The sequence below is a fragment of the Mustela putorius genome, unplaced genomic scaffold, assembly GCF_011764305.1.
Source record: "Mustela putorius furo isolate JIRA1106 unplaced genomic scaffold, ASM1176430v1.1 tig00000196_pilon_pilon_pilon, whole genome shotgun sequence".
NCBI classification, from domain to species: Eukaryota; Metazoa; Chordata; class Mammalia; order Carnivora; family Mustelidae; genus Mustela; species Mustela putorius.
In genome coordinates, this window is record NW_025421310.1 from 4,201,442 (window position 1) to 4,222,900 (window position 21,459).

General features: G+C 50.7%; 1 protein-coding gene across 3 annotated transcripts in view; it reads right to left on the reverse strand.

The window, feature by feature from the left end:
* SMIM17 (small integral membrane protein 17) overlaps nucleotides 1–21,459 on the reverse strand; it is a 42,798-nt gene that overhangs the window by 13,713 nt on the left and 7,626 nt on the right. The gene's annotated exons all lie outside the window — the stretch shown is intronic.

The window sequence follows — 21,459 nt, forward strand, 5'->3', positions numbered from 1 at the left end:
TTTTAAGACTATTTATTTCAGAGACAGTGAGCAAGGGAGAGAGCACAAGCAGGAGGAGCAGGAGGTAGAGGGAGAGGGAGAAGCAGGCTCCCCGATGAGCAGGGAGCCTAACACAGGGTTCAACCTCAGGACCCTGGGATCATGATCTGAGTCAAAGGCAGATGCTTAACCCACTGAGCCACCCAGGTGCCCCAACCCTGGGTTTTTTGATAACATCCATCCTAATGGATTTGAGGGGTTCCACCGCCCCCGAAGGCGACAGTCTAGTCTGGAGCTAATCTGCCTCCCTTCCCTCCCCACCTCTGTCCTCTCTCTCAGAGAAAGCAGCTTCATGCTCAGAGCAAGCATCCAGCCAGGAGGTAAAGATATTCCTTTTCTTGTGCTTATTGTCACCTTCACCCTCAGTACCATAAAAAGGGGGGGGGGTAGTGGCTTTCCATTCCTAACAAAATTTCCCTTTGACAATTCACTGAGAAAGACCGTGAAGGTGCGGCCACTCAGGGGTCTGGTGGGAGTGTACCTGGAGCAACCACTTGGAAAACTACTTGACAAGCATCTGCTGAAGCTGAAGGCGCCACCTCCCTCCAGAGAAAGGACAACTCGTGCCACAGACACTCGCAGGGCAGCACTGCTGTCAACCGGATCCGTAAAGCGCAGCAGCTCTGGTACATGGACCACCCCACTGGCTCTCGGTAAGAGGAGGGACAAGTAAGCCACCGTGCATTCGCACAATGGAGTGCTACTCAGAAATCAAGGGTCAAACAAAAAGAACACACGCAATGACACGGATGAGTGTGGAAATACATGTCCTAAACTGCGTGAGAAGAGCCGGACACAGAGAACACATGCGTGATTTTATTCATTAAAAAGCAAGTATGGTACACGCAAAGAAACTGACGTGTCAGTTACTGACTCAGGCTGGGGACAGGGGAGGGCAAGGCACTTTCTTGGGGGTCCTGGAGATGTTCTGTAGCTTGACCTGAGTAGCAGTCCCATGGGTGAAAACATTTGTGCAAATTCACCGAGCTCTCCCTTCACATGCTCTGTGCCCACTGCTCTGTGTGCTTCAGACCTCACTAAGACAGAAAATGAAAACCAAACACGAACTGGTTAAATGTCATGGAACTTCGTGGTTTGCTGCACAGGCCTGTTTCGATCTATAAGTAAATGAGTGGTTTGGAGATTTGCACATTGTACACATGTGGCTGTGTTGCTCGAACCCGGTTCTGCAGCATCTTTGACATCAATGTTCACCAAGTTCTGACAGTAAAAGGATGGCGTTTGAGACTGTCTTGGTTTCCCATGGCTGCTGTAGCAAATTTCCACAAGCTGGGTGGCTTAAGACAATGCAGACTTATCTTATAGTAATGTAGCTCAGAGGTCTGAAATGGGTTCCCCTGGGAGAAACTCCAGCTGTCTCAGGGCTGGGTCCCTTCTGGAGACTCTGGGAGAGAATCAGTCTCCTTGCCTCCTCCAGGATCGTAAGCCTCCTGCATTGCTTGGTTCTGCAGCTGTTTCTGCCACCTTTACAGTCCACATTGCCCACTTGAGTCTCTCTCCCGCTGCGTCACTGTGATTCTGACCCTCCCGCCCTACTTTTCCACTTTTAAGTCCCTTGCGATCGCTTCGGTCCACACAAAGAATCCAGGATCAACCCCCATCTCCAAGTCAGCCCTCACCCTGAAACCAACAGACTCACAGGTTCTGGGGATGAGAACGTGGAACCATCTCCGGGGAACCATCCTCCTGCCTACCACAGGGATTAAATAAAAATGCTAGAAGAGAGACAAGGGAAGGGATGGAAAGGAAAAAGTGTTGAGGAACGGTAGCATGGGTGTTGCTGGGACCACACACGGAACTGTCAAGGGTGGGGGAAGAATGACGCTCACGGCTGCCAGCCTGGCAAGGAGTGAACATGGCGGTGACCTCACCGAGTCATCGTAAGCTTTGTGCTGAGACCGAAGGAGACTCGATACATAGTGAGTACCTGACGAGTGGAGGAACACACAGGTTTTTCCTCGGCCTGGCTCGTCCTTGCTCTTCTGTGTTGGCTTCTAGAAACTGCCCGTACCTCAAGGCTGAACGGAGACATCACTTCCCGCAGGACTCATTAACACTTGCACCATGAGGGCTTGAATGTAAATGACTTCTCCAAGGCATTTCTCAGCCAGAACTTTGTGCCAGACCTGTGCTGAGTACTGGGCCTTGCGGGTGAACCCGATACCTTCAGTGGCTCACGTTCTCCTGCAGCAGGAGGACAGCGAGCAGAGAACAAGGAACAAAGCAGCAGACCTGGTGTCTGGAACACCAGCAGCAAGGTTCAACATCCAGGAGCTCCGCCAATAACAAAATTGAGATAGACCTAAAAAGATAAACACATCCCTCCCCCACCCCCTCACTTTTACTTCACTGTTTGAAATTCAAAATGAAACAGGGGTCCAGAGAAATACTTCTCTATTGTAAGGAAAACCTGAGCAAATGCCAACTGATGGCCAGGATGGGCAGAGGCAATAGGGAGTGGTGGGGACTGTGGCAAAGGAGAGATCGGTCTGTGTCTGAAGAAGCCTAGCTAATACCTGCCCAGTGAAAACGTGGACCTAGGGTCACCTATCTTCTAATTTCTGGAGAGAACACTGGAAATCTATGGTTTTAGATTACATCTTCCTCATTTTAAAACACTTCCAGACGTTTAAAAGGAGGACACCTTGTCAGCAAGCCACACAGAGCACGGTGTGGGCCGGGAAGTGTGCAGACGGCGGGGAAAGGCCGCGTCAACAACATTTTCCATAAAAAAAAGCTATTGCTCATGATGGGAAAGTTATAGAGAGAGCTTGAGTAGGGGGCCTGTTTTTGCCTTTAACATGAGCTATAACGGTGTGTTTAGCGTGAGCGAAAGGCACGTCCGGTAAGAGAGGTGACCTCGGAGAAGACAAGGGCCTGGGGGTCCAGCTCATAAGAGGCTGGATCTGGCTGGATGGAGAAGGGAGGAGGGAAAGGGCAGACAGCACTCTGCGGAGGAATTCACCCCTCACCGCCTCCGTGTTAGTTCCCGAGGAGGAAGGAGGGAGGTGTGTCCGCAGCAACCCGCCACCGCAACCCTGACAGGAACCCCGGCAGCCACCGTTCCTGGGAGCGCGCCAACGCGGCAGGCCTCGGGGCGCACGCCGTGACCTTTCCCGCTGCAGTCCTGCCCTTCTTCTCCTCTGCCGGTACTGTTCCGCCCATTCCACAGACGGAGAAGGTCCTCAAGGCCGGAGCCGGGCGGGGAAGCAAAGGCGCCAGACCCCCGCGCCTGTGCGCCCAGCCTCCCCAGGGCGGTAGGCGCGCCCAGACCCACAACGCACACGTGCGCAGGTGTGCGCGCGGGCGGGCACACAGACTCCGCGTGCTAAACGCACCGGGAGATCGGACACAGACGCCGAGACCCCAGCGAGACCGGGGCGCACGTGCACTCAGCGACCCAGGTGGGCGCGCAATGCAGGGCCATTCCCCTCCCCGCGCAGAGGCCGGATTCCAACTGCGGTGACGGGCAGAGGGGTAGTCCGGGCGGGGCGGGGGAGCAGACCCGACCCAGACCCAGCCCAGCCCTCCCCCAGCGGGCGGAGTGGTTGCCCCCTTCCCGGACAGGCATCCTCCCAACGCCTCTGGTCCCACCCCCAAACACATTCCCGCTCACACACAGTCACCGGCGCGCTTCCCGGGTCGCCGCCGGAGCCCCCAGCCCCACCTCCCGCCCACGGGGGTCCCTCGGAGGACTCACCCTCCCCAACCAGACCCAGTCCTGCCACTACAGAGCTGGAGCCGCGGCGCCCGCGGCTGCGCAGACGCGGCTTCGAGGGTGGGGGTGGGGGACATGGGGGAGCTGGGGATGGTGGGCTGCCTTCTCGCCGCCTCCCCTCTCCACTCTCGGGAGCGGGGACCTGCAGCAGGTAGGGAAAGGAGCGAAGGGGCCACAGGGACGACATGGCTGCGGTGAAGTTGCTGGAGGAGTAGTACTATGCCTGCCAAGGGTCGGCCACAGCGGGATGAGCTGTCCTTTCCCCACTGAGGTTATGCCCAACTTCCCCAGCTGCAGAGGCCAACAGCCTCCTCAGGCTCCTCGGTGATTCTCTATTCTGCAAACCCGGGTCAGGGTAGGAGGGAGGAGGAAGGAGTTGGGGCAGAGATGTCCTAGAGGCCAGACTGCCAGGGGTCAGAGGCTGGCTCTGCCGTTTGCTACTAGTGTGTCCTTGGGTGTGTCACTTAGCGTCTCTGTGCCTCCATTTCCCATTCTGCTTACCGCCTCCCAAGACTGCTGTTAGAAAATAAGCCAGGCTTGTAATGTGCCTGAAACAGTGCCTAATTGTTGCTACTATCATCACTTGTTCAAGGTTTATGCAATCACTACTTCCCAAATTGCTCTGGTAGAAGCTACATCAAAGTTTTAGATTTTTTATAAAGTCAGAGGTGGGAAGAAAGTCTCTCTCTTTGTGGTCTTATTTGCATCTCATTATCTTAAATGTTTGTTGACCAGGTTTATTTTCTGTTTGTTAGCTGCTTGTTTATACCCTCCCTGCCTCGTTCTGTTTGTTTGGCTTTTGTTTCTTGACTTATAGGCATTCTTTATATATTCTGGCTACTGATCCTTTGCCTGTTCCTCTGCCTGTAGCAGACATCTTCTCCTGGCCTGTCACTTATCTCTTCACTTTGCTTACACAGGGCCTAAAGTTCTGGATTTTGATAAAGTCCAGGCCATTCACTTTTTCCACTCAGATCAACACACCTGACTCCCCAACCTTGTACTTTACAGTCTTTTTTTATGTTTAGCTTGTTATACCTTCTGGAAATTTTTTGGATAGTGTGAAGTAAGGATCTTTGTTTTCCGCATGGATAGACCATTGACTAATCCTGGTTTCCCAGAAAAACAGTGGAAATAACTGTCATTTATCCAACCAATTGGATGAGCAAAGGCATCACATACATGAACATTATTTCATTTTAATCAATGACCCCAAGTGGTAGGGTATTATTGTCCCCATTTAGCAGAGAAGGGAACTAAGGCATGAAGGGGTTACATGATTTGTCCAGAAGACACATGGCAAGAATATGGGAGGATTGGGGTGCCTGGGTGGCTCAGTGGGGTAAAGCCTCAGCCTTTGGCTCGGGTCATGATCCCAGGGTCCTGGGATCTAGCCCTGCATCAGGCTCTCTGCTCAGCAGGGAGCCTGCTTCCTTCTCTCTCTCTGCCTGCTTCCCTGCCTACTTGTGATCTCCATCTGTCAAATAAATAAGTAAAAAATCTTAAAAAAAAAAAAAAAAAGGAATATGGGAGGATTGAGGGACACCTGAGTGGCTCAGTCCTCTAGCCTCTACCTTCGGCTCAGGTCATGATCCCAGGGTCCTGGGATTGAGCCCCACATTGGGCTCTCTGCTCAGCGGGGAGCCTGCTTCCCCCTCTCTCTCTGCCTGCCTCTCTGCCTACTTGTTATCTCTGTCAAAAAATTAAATAAAATTTTTTTAAAAAACAACAGACTCGAGTTTGAGGGGTTTCCCCAGAGTGAGGTCGGGGGAGAGGCTACTGAAGAACTTCTTAGGAAATGACTCCTACCCCAGATAGTGTGTCTGGAATCCTATTCTATGTCTTCCTCTGACCTTTCTTTAGTCTCTTACATTTCCCTTTCTCAATCTTGGCCACATCTGCACATAAATGGAAATCATTTTATAACTGCATCGATTTCTGCATAACATCCATATATTAGTAAGTAGTAATTTTATTTTAAATAAATGCAGTTTCAGGACACCTGGGTGACTCAGTGTGTTAAGCCTCTGCCTTTGGCTCGGGTCATGGTCTCAGGATCCTGGGATCGAGCCCCCGGCATCGGGCTCTCTGCTCAGCGGGGAGCCTGCTTCCTCCTCTCTCTCTCTCTGCCTGCCTCTCTGCCTACTTGTGATCTGTCTGTCAAATAAATAAATAAAAATCTTTAAAAAAAATAAAAAATAAAAGCACCCCTTGAAAGAAAACTTTGCAGCACTTTGTAAGTGGAAAGCCGATTTCACGCTTCATAACAAAAAAAAAAATGGAAATAAAATAAAAATTAATAAATCATAGCTAGAAGCTGCCATTTGATGTAGCAGACTGAATTATCGGCCCCAATTCACCATCACCGTAGCTGTGACACATCTTCACTCTTCATGGCGAGTTGAAGGGTGAAGAAGTAAACTCTGATTACCATGAGACCATGGAAGGATGAAGACATGTTATGCCCGTGAGCTTTTTCCCCTTTGCTGACTGTGTTTTCTACCCTTTCTCTGTAATCATCATCAGGAGTATGCCTATATAATGAGTTCTGTGAGTCCTGCTAGTGGATCATCAAATCTGGGGGTGGTCTCGGGGACTTGCTACACCACTCTCAAACCCCCAACCAGTACCTATGACTGCCTTTCTACCAGGAGCTAAGTACTGCTGACATCTCTTTAGGGCTCCAGGAGTAGCTGGGAAAAGGCAAATTAATGCTAGGTGTTCATTCATTCACTCACTCATTCAACAATTCAACAAAAACTCATTAAGCAGCTGTTATGTTGTAGCTGCTGTTCTAGGTGCCAAGATAGTCAAAGCCTGTGGCTTAATGGAATTTACCTTCTAGTGAAATTAAGCAGACAACTAAACCAATAAATATAGAACAAAATATAGTTTTGTTGATTCTGAGTTACATGAAATAGATCAACAGGATAGTAACTGCAAAGCCACTCTAGAAGGGAGTGGTCAGGAGAGATCTTTTTGAAAAGGTGGCATTTTGAGATAAGACCCGAACCGTGAAAAGGAGCCAGTGATGCAAGAGTTCTTGGCAGAGAGAACAGCAGGTGCAAAGGTCCTGAGGAACAATAAGAAGGCCACTGTGACCAGAGTGGTTGGGCAAGGGAGAGAGCAATGGGAGACAGGATCAGAGAGCCATCCATGGTCTTGAAAGTCACAGCAACATCTTTGAATGTTATAGTAGGTGCACTGCGAAACTAGGGAAGGACATTGAGGAAGGGTGTGATATAATCAATTTACATTTTCAAGGCATGACTGAACTGTTGTGTGGGAAAAACTCCAGAAGGGGCAAGAGATAAAATGGAAAGATTAGTTCGGAGGCTGTTGGACTAACCATAAGATGATGGTGGACTGAAGTGATGTGGCCGTAGGAGTGGAAAGCAGTGGACAGATTCAGGATACACTCTGGGGATGGAGCTGGGAGGACTCCCTGATAGGCAGTATTTGGGAGGTAGGCGAAAGGAAAGAATGAAGGACGACTTTTGGACTCTGAGCCTGAACAACTAAGTGCGCTGTAGTGAATGCAGTGAGGAGGACCCACTTTCTTTGTGAGAAAACCCAGAACACTCTCTTTGGGCATGTTAAGTATTTGATGCCTGTGTTTTTAAGACTAAGACCAGGAGAACCTGGGTTACCCAGAAATCAGCATTCAGAAATTCTGGGGGTGAGGGCTGTGGAGTGGGCCCAGGAATGCTCAGAAGAGCACATGTAGGGGCTCCTGGGTGGCTCCGTGGGTTAAGCCTCTGCTTTCAGCTCAGATCATGATCCCAGGGTCCTGGGATCAAGCCCCACATTGGGCTTGGGGAGTCTGCTTGTCCCTTTCCCTCTCTCTCTACTCCAGCTCTCTCTTGCTCACTTTCAAATAAAGAAATAAAATATTTTAAAAAGAATAAGGGGGGCACCGGGGTGGCTCGGTGGGTTAAAGCCTCTGTCTTCAGCTGAGGGTCCTGGGATCGAGCCCCACATCGGGCTCTCTGCTAGGCATGGAGCCTGCTTCCCTTCCTCTCTCTCTGCCTACTTGTGATCTCTCTCCCTCTGTCAAATGAATAAATAAAATCTTTTAAAAAATAAAAAATAAAAAAATAAAAAAAAGAATAAGCAAGAAGAGGAAGAGGGAACAGGAGGAGAGGAGAAGAGCACGTGTATGCAGTAGAGCCCTGGGCTCCTGACACTGTCCGCGGTGCTGAACTGATCAGGTCTGCGCTGTCTGTGGTGCTGAACCTCTGGGTGGATTAGCTGGAAAGGGCTCTAGCTCCCCTCTGCCTCTCTTTCCCCCACTCTCTATCTCTCTCCCTCTCCCTCCCTCTCTTTCTCCCTCACTCTGTCTCTCTGTGTCTCTCTGCTCTGTGTCTCTCTGTCTGCCTCCATCGCTGTCTCCCTCTTTCTCTGCCTCTATGTGTGTCTCCCTCTCTGCCTCTCTCTTCCCTTCCTTCTTTCTCTCTCCCTCCCTTTCTCTCTGCCCTCCCTCTTTCTGTATGTCCCTCTTTCTGCCTCTCTCCCTCCCTCCCTCTCTCTCTCTGCCTCTCTCTCTCTGCCCCTCTCTCTCTCCCCCTCTCCTTCCTTCTTTCTCTCCCTCTCCCTGTCTATGTCTCCCTTCCCCCACTTTCTCCCCCTTGCCACCCTCACCTTCTCTCCCTTTTTCAAAGAACCCACCTGCCTGGGGAAAGCCCTGCTGTTGCCGGAAACAAAGCTCTCTGGGCTTCGGGGAGTGCAGGATGAAAGCAGATGAGGGAGAAAACTGCAGAGTCATTTTTAAGAGGCAACTTTGGCTCTTAGGACAGCAGGGCCTGACTACAACATGAATGGAATTATTAACGCAGAGTTTCCGGAGCATCTCTGAGGGGAGAAATGTACAAAAAGAAAATCAGGGGGAAAGTGCCCAGGATTCAGGCTGATGGTTACCTTGGGCTGAGGGGAAATGGAAGTGTTACATAAGTATATGTGAATTATTGTCAAGACCCTATTTTTATGTTATGAGGTGGGGTCACAAGAAAGGTATTATTGTAGATTTATATAAATACAGCATGGCTATATATTTTTTTAAAGATTTTATTTATTTGACAGAAATCACAAGTAGGCAGGGAGGCAGGCAAAGAGAGAGGAGGAAGCAGGCTCCCCAATGAGCAGAGAGTCCAATGCAGGGCTCTATCCTAGGACCCTGAGATCATGACTTGAGCCAAAGGCAGAGGCTTTAACCCATTGAGCCACCCACGTGGCCCAAGCATGGCTATAGTTTATGCTAACCTAAATCATAAACTTTTGAAATCATGAGCATTGGGAGTATTTTTTGAAGTGAAAAGAAGTCTTACAATTCAAAATTCCTTAAAAATAATCCATACTTTTTTTTTTAATTTCTTTTCAGCATAACAGTATTCATTGTTTTTGCACCACACCCAGAGCTCCACGAAATCCGTGCCCTCTAATACCCACCACCTGGTTCCCCCAACCTCCCACCCCCTGTCCCTTCAAAACCCTCAAATTGTTTTTCAGAGTCCATAAAATCCATACTTTTGAATTGTGTACATCATAAACTATACTTGTTATTATATTATCACTTTATCTAGTGAAGAGACATTCAACCATTTTTGTTAGGACTATTCTTGAGTTATGTGAGTTCTGAGTTGTCCAAAGTCTTCAAGAATGAGTCCCTGGCATAAGATCCACCCACTCTGGGACAGATGGATGAATATGTTTGTTTTTCCCAAAAATCTGGTCACCAAGGAAGCTGCAGCCACTCTGATCACTCAAGAGACAGACGTTCAAAAAGCACCCACTATGTGCTGGCCATTTCAGGGAACAGCCAGGATACCGGAGGCATAACCCCTTCTCCTAAGAAGACTATTTCTATACCTTTTAAAGAGCAGGAAGGTTTGAGCCTCTGATATGAACCCTTTGATCAGCTCTAGTCACTGAAGTCTGACTCTTACCTACTTTTCTATCTTCTCATGGAGCTGTTGGCCTGGAGGGTGATATTCTAAATTCGCTAAAGAAGCTGGAGCTCATTACATTATATATATTCTTGCTTTCTTGCCTTCCTCCCCTTCTAGAATGTAGACTCCATGATGGTAGGAGCTGTGGGTTTTAATTCATTCCTGAGCCCCTAGCATTTAGAACATTGTTTGACACACCCTGGATGTTCTATGAATGTTCTTTTCAAGGGTTGAGTGAACAAAAAGTGATGTTTTGTAAACATAAAATATCCCAATATCTTAATGATGGCAACTCATCAAATTAAAAAGATGAGTGAACTGAACCGACACATGGGTGGGCTGGATACAGCTCATGGTCTGCACAGTTGAGTCATCTAAGATCAAGGAGTCCTTACTGAGCAGAACTCTGCCATGAGACTGTTCCATGGGCAGCTGACCTGTTCCCTACTCTGGTCCCTCGGCTGTGGCCCAGAGGACAGGGCTGTGGCATCAAGCAAGGAATCCTGTAAGCAAGGATCATTCCACAAAAAGGAGAATCTACTTATTCTTTTAAACAGCTACAAGGAGGGGTGCCTGAGTGGCTCAGTCAGTTAAGCATCTGCCTTCAGCTCAGGTCATGATCCCAGGGTCGTGGGATGGAGCCCATGTCAGGTTCTTCTCCCTCTGCCTGCCCTTTCCCTGCTTGTGCTTGCTCTCTCTCTCTCTCTCTCTCTCTCTCTGGTAAGCAAATAAATAAAACTTGAAAAAATGTAAAAAAAAAAAAAAACTGCAGGGAATTAATTCCACTATGTTGCTGCATGGTCTTTCCCCCAACTAGCAGACATTAAGGTTGTATCCAGAGACTGATCATTTGGGAGCCTCAGATCTCTTGGGAAAGGCCCAAATTCAACTTGCAAACAGCTAGAATTTAACCCAGGGAAATCTGTCACCTAAGACCTTCCTATTTTGCTACTACTGAAAATCCTTCAGTTTATTCTACAGGGTTTCCCCTGTGGTGGTGGGGAGGGTGTGTCTGGGGTGAAAGAGAAAAATGACAGAGTTGCCAAGTCTGCTTAGGAAATATGCGTCCTCTCCACGCTGTCAGTTGGGTAATACCCTTACCCTCACTTCATACAACAAAATAGATCTTTGTGGACCAATGTGGAAAGATCTTGAAGACACATCATCGCATGGAAAAAAGCAAACTGCAGAGCCACAGTTGCAGTCTGACATCACTCATATGATATCCTAACTACACACAATACAACGTCCGATATTTTCTATGGATGAATAGACGCGTACGAAAAAGTTTAGCAAATTTAAAACTCGACCGATGCTTATGAGAAAAGGCTCACAAGATTAGCAAGTTTCTCGAGGTTACACATATTCATTCATGATGAAAAACCTGTAGTTTCGTTAAATGAGTATCAAAGCCAGGAGACAGATCAAGTCTCAGCAAGGCAAAACTCAGGTGTTTTAAGTTTTTGTTTTGTTTTGTTTTTACCACGGATTACAGATTTACAAGTGTTTTATTATCTGGGGATCAGGACTAGACAGGGAGGCCCTGTTAGATTTCGTTAATCTCAGGGATCAAACTAATTTTCCTTCCTGACTATGGTACACCATGAGTGTGACAGTTTTGCTTCCACATGTATTGCTTATAAGATAAAAAGTTAAAATCCTAAAATCCAAAGATATTGACAATATGAAGGCATATTTCCAAGTCAAAGATGTTAGAATGTAAAAAAAGGGGGAGGCACCTTAGCATCAAACAAATATGACACATAGATTTAATTATTGCAACTGTTCAGCCATAATAGTGCATATATCATAGTAAAAGACCCATATATATTTGGCATTGTTATTATGGGACGGCTAATATTAGCTAGGTTTGTTCTACGGATAGGGAAGGTGAAGCTCGGAATCAATGATCCCCAGATGTGCACACAAAAGCTGCATCTATTTCTCTGGGCACACACACATCTGTACATGAGGAAGAAAAGTGCCTCCCAGTGTGTCCCATATCCACCAGCTAATCACCTGCAGAGCAGAGGGCTGCGCTGATGAAGTGAGAGCCACTGGAAGTCTTGCTTTATCAATATGTTCTGACCTTTGACAAAGAAAATACGTTTACTTATTAACTGTCCAGAAATAAAATAAAGTAATATTATTTAAAAAGGGATTTGGAGAAGGTGAGTGCCCCTCCAAGAGACAGGCTGGAAATAGTCTTTCTCAGCCCTGACGCCCAACACCTTCTGATTTCTATTAAACCGAGTCACCTGGCTCACGCAGCCAGTAAATCGCAGCCTTGTGATGCATACCTGAGAGACTGGCTCTAGAGACTGTCCCTGTCCTGCTCTGTGGGGCAGACTCTCTCTGGAAGTTCTTCAACACCAGGAGAGGTGCCTCCCCTCCCCAGGTTCACCCCAGGACTGCCCAATCCCAAGGTGAGGGAGCTGAGGCACAGGTTGGCTGTGTCTACTCTGTTTGGTCTTTGCTCTGGGTCTCTACAGCAGTCCTCTTCCCCCAGAGGATCCTGGATCCATTCTTGGGCAGCCAACCCATCTCTCCTTTCCAATGATGAGAGATTGTTGATTGCCGCGGAAACCCTCCCTCGGATGTAGACCACCAGCCAAGGGAAAGACAGTCCTACCATCTGATTCCCTTCTTTGCTGGCCCTGTTAGGATCCAGTGAGATGCGGGGGGTGGGGTGTATATGTACATGGACAACATCTCTTGGAGGCTCCCAAGTGGTGATTGCCAGAAGAGAACCCGGTGTTGGAAGAGAGAGAGAGAGAGAGAGAGAGAACCCTGCTTTTCTGTCATATATTCTTTTGACCCCTTTGAGTTTTGTATCAAATAAGCTCTTCAGTGAATAATGAGAAATAGCACAAAAGTAGGTAAACTTATCATATCAAAAAATGGGCAGAAGGTATGAACAGACACTTCTCCAATGAAGTCATACAAATGGCTATTAGACAAATGAAAAAATGTTCATCACTAGCCATCAGGGAGATTCAAATTAAAACCACATTGAGATATCACCTTACACCAGTCAGAATGGCCAAAATTAGCAAGACAGCAAACAACATGTGTTGGAGGGGATGTGGAGAAAGGGGAACCCTCTTCCACTGTTGGTGGGAATGCAAGTTGGTGCAGCCTCTTTGGAGAACAGTGTGGAGATTCCTCAAGAAATTAAAAATAGAACTTCCCTATGGCCCTGCCATTGCATTACTGGGCATTTACCCCAAAGATACAGATGTAGTGAAAAGAAGGGCCATCTGTACCCCAATGTTTATAGCAGCAATGGCCACGGTCGCCAAACTGTGGAAAGAACCAAGATGCCCTTCAACGGATGAATGGATAAGGAAGATGTGGTCCATCTACACTATGGAGTATTATGCCTCCATCAGAAAGGATGAATACCCAACTTTTGTAGCAACATGGATGGGACTGGAAGAGATTATGCTGAGTGAAATAAGTCAAGCAGAGAGAGTCAATTATCATATGGTTTCACTTATTTGTGGAGCATAACAAATAGCATGGAGGACATGGGGAGTTAGAGAGGAGAAGGGAGTTGGGGGAAATTGGAAGGGGAGGTGACCCGTGAGAGACTATGGACTCTGAAAAACAATCTGAGGGGTTTGAAGTGGCGGGGGGGGGGGTGGTGAGAGGTTGGGGGAACCAGGTGGTGGGTATTATACAGGGTATGGATTGTATGGAGCACTGGGTGTGGTGCAAAAATAATGAATAGTTATGCTGAAAGTAAATAAAAAATAAATTTTTTAAAAAGTAGGTAAACTTAAAGAACTAAGATAAAATGAAAAAAGAATGGGACACAATGTCGACATGAGAGGTATGGTGGCTTAAAACTACTTTTTAAGTCGGGCTTTGCACTCAGCCCAGAGTCTGCTTAGGACTCTCTCCCTCTCTCTCTGCCGCTCCACCCTGCTTGCTCACTTTCTCTCTAAAAATAAATAATATTTTTTAAACCCCCGTTTTTTAAGACTTTACTTATTTATTTGACAGATAGAGACCACAAGTAGGCAGAGCAGCAGGCAAAAGGAGAGGGGGTAGCAGGCTCCCTGCTCAGCAGAGAGCTCCATGCAGGGCTCGATTCCAGGACCCTGAGATCATGACCTGAGCCAAAGGCAGAGGCTTAACCCACTGAGCCACCCAGGCGCCCCAAAAAACCACCTTTTAAGATAAAATAAAATAAAATAAAAGTCATGTCCCTACATATTAAAAAGAAAAACAAAAGAAATCTGAGTGGTCAATGCACGAGAGGCATGCTGACTTATTTTCTAGACTATCCTTGTGGCTCGTATAATTTCATTGTTACTTTTTGAACAGAACTATGAGGGTCTCAGTTTCAGGTAAGATGGGGTAAGTACCTTTGTTCTGTCTCTCCCACTGAAGAATTTCAGTAAATCAGCAACCTGCACAGCAGCAGGAGCCAGTATTTTAGTCACAGACAGCCAGCACCCTTTCGGTGACCTGTAGGACAGGACAAGGCAGCTGGGTCAGGCACTCCCGTCAACTCCTCACCAGCTTTCACAGGAGCGTCTCAATAGATTAATAACCTGTACAGACATCGTGCTGTTAACTGTGTATATTTGCTCCTCAGGGCTCTGCTCTAAGTCACCATCTCAGAGAGATCCTCCCTGACTCCAAAGCCGAAGCAGCCTCCCTTCACACTCCCCCTCATTACCTCCGACCACACTCAGAAATTAGCACTCCTGGCCTCATAAGACGAGGGCCTTGTTTGCTCACTGCAGGACTCCCTGCTCCTAAAACGGGTCTGGCACAGAGGAGGAGCTCAGATATTTCTGGAAATAATGACTCCCTGCTCACCCCAAAGCCTCTTGTCCCTTGAGGTTCCTGCTTATCAGCAGATGCAGGAAATCAAAGTATTTTCCTATATTACGCATCCACCTTATTTCTTAGATGGCCACTCTCCCACTGCTAAAGGGGAAAGAAGAAAAAAAACCACTCAGCCTCCTTCCTGACCCAAGTATCTCCTCCTCCTTTCCATACACCTCTGCTCACACCAACCTCCCTGTGCAACATTAAATTCGACAGTGGAAAAAATGCCAGCTTCACACCTGCCTCTCCTTCCCCTCCACTTCTCTCCCACCTCTCACCCTCTCTGGGAAGCAGGTGATCACCTATAATAAACACCGCATCCCCGTAGGCAGGCTTTAAAGAAACTTGGGCAAAAGAAAGATTCCTCCTATGAATGTTGATGCTTTGGGAAATATTTACAGGGCGGATGAGTATCCATGATGAAGGAAATGGAAAATCCACTCCACCCCAGGGAGTGGCCATGCTGGGGGGGGCGTGTTGGTGAGTGGGGGTACTCCCAGTATCTCTCCCTGGTCTTGGGAGACCAATAGACAGTAGGGAGACTTGTTCTGCTAACACGCATGGAACAGGGTTGTCCTTAAACTTCACATCAACCTTAGGAGGTGATAATAAAAGTATTATAATGATAATGACCACACGGAAGAGAGTCTACTTGCCAAGAACTGCTCTAAATGCTCCATTGCTAGACTCTGTTTGTCCTTCACAACAACCATGTAAGGTAGATGCTATCCCTTCTCCCTACCGTACAGATGAAAAAACTAAGCTGTAGAGAATTTAAGTCACTTTCCCAAAGTTCTTTAATGAAGGAGTGGCAAGGCGAGAGTCTGAATGCAGCAGTACACTCACTGCCTGACAGCACTCACCTGGGGCCACCAGACTTTCCAGGGACAGAACCTAGTTGCAAGGCCACACCTAGCTGCAAGGGAGCTTGGGAAATGCCGCTCAAATTTAGGGGTTCTAGCACAGTCGAGGCGAGATACTGGAGGACAATGAGCAGTCTTTACCACTCCCCCCCACACACTTTGACCTTCTCCCATGTTATTTAAGATCTCAAAATTCAGGAGCTCACAGCCAGCTGCTGCCCATGATGGGGGGGGGTGGCAGTAATTAAAAGAGGTGTTCTGAGACATCAGCGGTGAGAGAGCCAACAGAGAAATCACTTTGGGAGGTACCAGTTAGCTATTTCAAACGGACACCTCCTTTAGGTGGTCAGGGCCTCCAACACCCAGCCAGTGTCAGAGACCTGCTTGGTGGCGTGGGGGAGCAAATCCATAACCGAAAGATCTAACTTACAAAATCCTACGGCATCACTTCTCCCACATTCTGTTGGTCAAAGCAAGATATCCAGACAGCGCAGATTCAAGGACTAGGAAAACAGACTCTTGATAGCAGGTGCTGGAAAAAAATAAAAAATAAAAAAGATGTGCCGTTTTTAATATCCAAAATGAGAAAAATTTAAAGGAAAATGGAAAGGCAGGCAGGGGGCAGAAAAGAGAAAGGAGCAATGGAAAACAAAAGAAAAGAAAAAAAAAAAAAACCCAGCCCCAGTTCCTCGGAAGAGGTAGTGTGGGACGGTGTGGTGGAGTGGGGGGCGCTCCTTGGGCGGGTGACCTTGGCTCTGCCCATCCGTTCTCCGTGAGTTCCAGGATTTTCTAGCTTAGAACCAAGTAAAGACAAAAACACAACCGCATGCCGTCCCCTTCTTGCTGACCCTGCCCTCTGGCCTTTCCCAAATTCATTACACTTAAGCCTCCTCCTGCAGTTAAAGGACATTACAGGGGTGTCCGGAGTCTCTCCGGGGGCCGGACACACAGTACGCTCTCAGTAAGCGGTAGTAGTAGTAAAGTCATCCAGACACACAGCAAGAGGCACCCGAGACACACGTGGTGAGGCGCCAGTGGGTTAGTCCACACCAAGGGCTCCAGGGAGCGCGAATTGCTGTTGTCCGTCTTGCGCTGTGCGGTTTGAAGGAGGCCGCCCCACTCGTACAAGTGCAAGAGAAGCTCGGCCCATACAGTGAAGAGACAGACCTAAGACGTTAGGGCTGCCCCGTTGAAAGCAGGAGCCGGTAGCCACGCAGAACCACGACACCGTAAGTTAATTAAAACACGACACAACCGCAAATTCAGTGCCGCGGCCGCACTGGCCACATTTCAAGAGCTCAAAGCCACCTGCGGCCAGTGGCCGCCGCGCCGGGCGGGGCGGATGCAGAACCTTTCCGCGAGCGCGCGTGGGTCTGCCGGACCGCGCCGCTGGAGGGGGTCCTCTACGGGGCGCCCTCCGGGAACGCTGCGGGAACGAACGCGTACAACCCACAGAGCAACCCTACAGCAGGTCTCCTTCCTCGCAGTCTCCCTGCAGGTGAGAAAACCGAGGCTCAGAGGTACAACCACACAGGTCGGGGTCGGAGCGCAGGAGCACCAGGGGCCAGAGAGGCTGCACCCACCCGGTTCGAACGCATCACCTCTTCGTTCTTTTCCGTACTGCGGAGGCTGTTCCCCTTCCTTCCCCTCTTCTTTCCCCACCCTCCTCTTACCCTCTCCCCCCACCGCTTCCCCACCCCGCTCCTTTCCCTTATCCCCCCCTCCCAGCCCCCTTTCCCACGGCCCCTCCGTGCCTCTTCCCCTCTTCCCTCCCAGTCCTCTCCTCCCACTTCCTCCCGCTTGCCCCCCCCCCCTTTTACCCCTCCCTCCCTCCTCCTCCCAAGCCCTTCCCCTCTACTCCCCACTCCTCCACCCAAGCCCAGCCTGCCTCCCCGGCCTATCCTCCTGCCTCCTCCCCTCTCTCAGAGCCCCTCCCCTCTTCTCCTCTCTCCAAGCTCTTCCCCACCCCCCCATTTCTCCCCACTCCCGCATCCAAGCCCCTCCCCGCCTACCCTCCCAGTCTTCTTCCCTCTTGCCCTCCCTCCTCCAAGCCCCTCCCGTCTTTCCCTTCTTATCCTCCTCCCTTCCACCCTCCTTCCTCCAAGCCTTCCCTCCATTTCTCCCCTCAGCTCCGTCCAACTCCTCCCCCATTCCCATCCCCAACTGCTCCCTCCTCCTCGCCTCGGTCTCCTCCCACGCGGAGGCGTCTGGGAGCGCGGAGCGGGGCGTGGTCCCGCGCGTCGCAGGTGCGGGGCGGGAGCGGCGAGGCGCGGAGGCGCACACCGTGTGCTCACCCGGACCCACGGCGGGGTTGGTCCGCGCCGCCCGCCGGGGTTGTCCGCCAGGTTCTCGTTGTGGGGAGGATCACGCACCCGGGATCGCGGGAGGGGCCCAGAAGGGGCTGTGAGCCCTGCCCCTCCGTGCCTCGGTATCCCCGCCCGGACAGCGGGTGTGGACAGCACCTGTGCCGGGGTGGCACTCGGAGCTCCATCCGTTGGAGCTGCTCTCGTCGCTGTTGTTTAGGTAATAGTAACGGCAGCGCTGCCACCAGCAGTTTCGGAGCATCCCCTAGCCGCGTGCCGGGCGTGGAGCTCCGCGCCTGAGTCAGCGCCTCACGGACCGTGGGCTGCTCTCCCACGGTGCCCGCGCCGGGTGGACAGGGTCGACTGAGCCCCTACCCGTCTGAGTCCCCTCCACGGGGCCTCTCCCTAGCACCTGGGGCAGGGCAGCCACAAATATGACTTTGAGTCCTGTGTGTCCTCATAAAGAATCAGCAAACCCAGGGACCTGGCCTCAAACTCCAGCCCTGTGACACCCGGGGCTGTCGAAGGTGCAGACCCCCGGGGCTGCCCGGGGAAGACAGGCTCAAACTCGCCGGGTCAGGCCTCGGCCTCGGGGGCTTCTGGAACTCCCGGGGCGATGCTGCCGCGGATGCCTGCGGAAACCGGAGAGACACCCTGTCCTCTCCTTGAACCCTACAGGAGCCCCGTGTCCTTCGCACAAGGATTTCCCCCCATTTGCACATGTGAAAACAGGCACAAAATGAAAAGCCCCCTCACCCCAACAGGGGTGGGGGAGTTAGTGCAATAACCACACTTAAGCCCTGTGCAGGTACCACTTCACAATAACCCTACAAAGCAGGGGTCTTCGGTCCCTCACCTTCCAGATGAGGAAACAGTCTAAGTTACCTGCCCAGGCACCCCGCTAGGGAGGGGCAGGCAGGGCAGCCTGGGCCTGGGGGCTGCGCTGTGTCAGGACAGAGATCTCCAACATGGGGTGTGCCAGGCCAGTGGGGAAGCCAGACAGCTGTAGAGCTTGTGTTCTGGGTCGTTTCAGTGTGAGCAGAAGGAGAGCAATTCAGTTTAATTGGCAGATTTTCCCGCCTTAGATAAAAGCATGCCTTCTTTCAGCGTATGGTATGTTGGAGTCATTGAAATACAGAATTTAGTGGCATACACATGTATATTAGTGTAATTATGGTATTTCATGTGTGCGTACTTATACACCTTACATAACCATATATACAGTATCTAGTGTACGCACATGTATACACCGTGCTTGTGAGTACATATGGTAGCGTTTGCACACCTCCTGTACCTGTTTGTTCATGGGTACTGTATGTGGACTATTTACATGCACACGTATACATATGGTGCACATGGTATTCAGAACAATGGCACGTGTCATCAGTTTACACATATCTCACCCACGCATATATAGTGTTTAGTGTGTGGGATTCTGTTGCCATTACAGGTCTCTGTGGCATCTGGTACCCCAGCACACAGATAAAACAGTCACACATACACAGGTAGATGTGGTCTAGTGTGTGACTGACCATGTGTACAGTACATGTGACATTCAGTACTTCTCTACACCCCTCACATACAGGCCATGTGTACCCGTTCATATATATGTTTTGTATGTGTATCTGTGGCATTTACTCTGTTCTTTAGAGCATGTGTGTACCTTCTATACTAGTAAACGTGGTGTAGAGAGAGAGACAGTAAGTGTGTATAGGCCTGCATGTCTAGTATCTAGTACTGTGTGTATCGAGTACACGTTTTACACGTAGATACAGTCTCCAGTTGATACCACGATATACCATGTTTTGTACTGCGGTACTCGTGTATCATTAGACACCAACACTGGAGGAAAGTGCCCCAGGAGCCGGGTCAGGGGTGGTGGGGTGCGTAGGCAGAGCGGGCCTGGGTCTGAGCCTGCCTGGAGGCATGTCTCCATTGCCCACTTCTGCCACACTGCAGGGGTCTGGAGAGTGTGAGCCCCTGCGCTGTGGTTGCCATGTGTCTGTGTGTTTCTCTGAGCATCCCCTGAGAAATGTTTCTCATCCCCCCATGAGAAAAGGGGGGCAGGGTGTGTGCATGTGTTTATAGAGCAGCGCTGGGCCTGGCTCCCCACTGTCCGCCCTCTTTCTCTCCCTCCACCTCACCCCATCAGCCCCCAGACTCAGCCACCAGGCCCCTGTCACTGTGGGCAGTGAATGGATGGCTACTCAGCTGCTGGCCAACAAGGCCCTGGTAAGTCGTGTTGTGCCCTCGCCCTCCTTATCGAGGGGGGACAGAGTCGACTGAGCCCCTGCCTGCCTGAGTCCCCTCCACAGCCCAACTCCCTAGCACCTGGGGCAGGGTAGTCACAAGTATGACTTGGAATCCTGTGTGTCCTCATAAAGAATCAACAAACCCAGAGACTTGGCCTCAAACTCCAGCCCTGTGACAATAATGGGCATCATAATCTCACCTGATGTTTCTTGAGTACCTACTATGTGCCCCCTGCACTGTGTTGGTGTGTAGGGGGTCCTCCCAGGGACGACCCACTGAAGCCAGCTCCCTGTCCCACCGCCCCCACAGGCCTGGGTGGATCAGATGACTTTGTGGCTGCAGGAATCGGTGACCTTCACCCAGGAGTGGCAGCAGCTGGAGCCAGCTCAGAGGGACCTGTACAGAGATGTGATGCTGGAGATTTTCCAGAACCTACGCTCACTAGGTAAGAACAACCATTGTGGAAAGGTCCCTCTTTCTGGTTCACCACCAGTGACTTACTTCTCTTTGTGTCCTTGCAGGGAGGCAGGGGGGAGGGATCTGTCTGGGGACCCTTCTGGGAGGGCACTCAGCCCTCCTAACCTACTCACCTTCTCAAGGCCCCACCTTCTAACATTATCACCTGGGGTTTAGAATTTCAACATCTGAATGGAGGGTTGGGGGCACAAACATCAGTCCCCTGCCGCCAGCCATCAGGCCTTATCCTAGAACCCTCTGCAAGTGCTTGAGGGGGTTTCTCTTGGCTCTCCTAGCTCTGGAAGAAGGCCACGTGGGTGACGAGCATGTGTTCCAGCTCCTTCAGATCCAGGCCTAACAGGGACGGCCCAGAGGAAGCCATTCCCCCCCAAAGCATCCTCTGGACTGGCCCTGGAAGAGCTGGGAGGGAGCCGCCTCTGGCACTCGGCACCGGAAGAGGCCGAGGGGCCTCCAGGAAGGGCCCCAGCGGAGCATCAGCCTATCTCCGCCCAGTCAGGAGTCCCAGAAGGCAGGGGCCCCCACCGCTGTGAGCCGCGTAAGCCCGACCACGAGGGTGCCCGGAGTGCCCCCGACGGCGGTTAGGAGCCCTGCGCGTGCGGGGAGCGCGGGGAGGCCTTCGCGCAGCGGGCCCAGCTGGCGCACGCCCTGGACGAGCCCTTCGTGTGTGGCGAGTGCGGGCGACGCTTCCACCGGACACCACGCTGGCTGCGCACCGGCGCGCACACACCGGCGAGCCGCCCTACCGCCGCGCCTTCGTGCAGAACATGCAGCTGATCGGGCACCAGCGCACGCACACGGGGAGCGGCCCTACCCGTGCAGCGACTGCGGCAAGGCCTTCACGCTCATCACCAAGCTGGTGGACCACCAGCGCCTCCACACCGCGGAGAAGCCGTTCGCATGCCACGTGTGTGGCAGGCGCTTCAGCAAACGCTTGTCCCTGCTCGGGCACCCGCGGGCCCCCACGGGCGCCGGCCCCACACATACCGGGCGTGCGG